Source organism: Aphanomyces astaci (genome assembly GCF_000520075.1).
Source record: "Aphanomyces astaci strain APO3 unplaced genomic scaffold supercont1.32, whole genome shotgun sequence".
Lineage (NCBI taxonomy): Eukaryota > Oomycota > Saprolegniomycetes > Saprolegniales > Verrucalvaceae > Aphanomyces > Aphanomyces astaci.
The window spans coordinates 360,824-362,388 of record NW_009798295.1 but is presented as its reverse complement, the minus strand read 5'-3'; positions in this window follow the sequence as shown (position 1 = coordinate 362,388).

Here is a 1,565-nt window from a genome sequence, read left to right as displayed (position 1 = left end):
TAGAGCATCTCCACCGCATCCCCAAATATGCCCCGGCTCGATATTGGAACATCAGATGGGACAAAATCTTCCACCGGATGTCCCGAAAACCAAATTTGGGGTTGGGACATCCACTTTGTCCCGAAAATTGCACACTATTGGGATTTCCCATTTTTTGTCCCAACAAATATATGTTGTCTGCGCCGGCTTGCACAACCAGCTACCGTGCTCACGACGGTAGACTTCGATGACAAATCCAAAAGTGTCTTCATTATCATTCAGGTTATGTGCCCATCAACCAGCGAATCACTTCGCTGTAATCCAGGCATCACAGTCAATACACTTACTGTGTACCGAGGGAGGTTCGGTAAGTCCTAGCCTGGGCCTAAATAGGATCCACCGAGGGACTAATTAGTTGCTCCCTCGGCGAGTCTAAAAATAGAACCCGACTGAACTCACTGTCAACTGCACACACACTTGCACGGGTAGTTGAACCGAGGCACGGCCGAGAACACTTCCCCCCCTACAACGGGTGGCCAAACGCACGCTCCATGTCGTCAAGCATTTCGCCCACACCGTAATCGTCCAGGCGGCTCATAGCCCAGCGCCGAAAGAGTACTGGAACGTCTTCGTAGATGGACAGAGCCGGCTCCCAAGATGACTCAAGATCATCGAGACCGAGCCACTTGACCTTCACTTGCCAGGCACCATCACTTATACGGAGGTCTTGAAGAGCTTCAACGTAGAAACCTTCATCACCGAATGCAATTTGCGCCTTCAGGTCTTCATCAATGTCTCGACCGCCTTCGCAGTAAAGCCGGAGGCGGCTGGTATGGTGCAAAGACGTGTCGCCTGGTGGCACCAGCTGTTGCACTTCCAAAAGATGGTCCGAGACCACCTTCACGACACGGCATGGTCCTTTCCAGCGCAAGGATAGCTTGCCCGGATGCTGAAGCGCCCGAGCCACGAGAACAAAATCGCCGAAAGCAAACCGGGCGAACTTAACCGAGCGCTTGCCATTGCGCTGAGTTCTGGCCTTCGCGCGCTTCACGCCGGCTGTTGCTACTACCGTTTTGTGCATAGTACTCAACGCCTCGTCAAGCCCGGCTATATGGCGTGTAGTCTCCGTCTTCACCCAGTCGATGGTAGTTTCGCGGGCTTCCTCGGGATGGACTAAGCAAGACAATGGAGGAGTCGCTTACCGGCCGTCGTAGGTGCAATTCCGCCCAGACGGTCGGACGGTTGTTGGTTCAAGGCCGATTGGACTAGCGGTAACACAATAGGCCACTCCGTGGGGAGCAGGCGCATCTCGCTGCACAATGCCTTGAGTGTCCGCACGATGACTCGGTTCACTACCTCGACCGTTCCATTCGCCCATGGGCAGTGCGGCGTGACAAAATGGTGATGGACCCCGAACATCCGACCCATCGTGTTAATGAGTTCGTTCTTGAAATGGGACCCACAGTCGGACACCCAGGTCTTCACAACGCCGAACAGACCGAACCACTCCATCAGCGCCGAGGCGGTTTCGACAGCCGTTGCCGATGCACTCGTGTGGAGGCGTACGAACCCGCTCATATCATCTT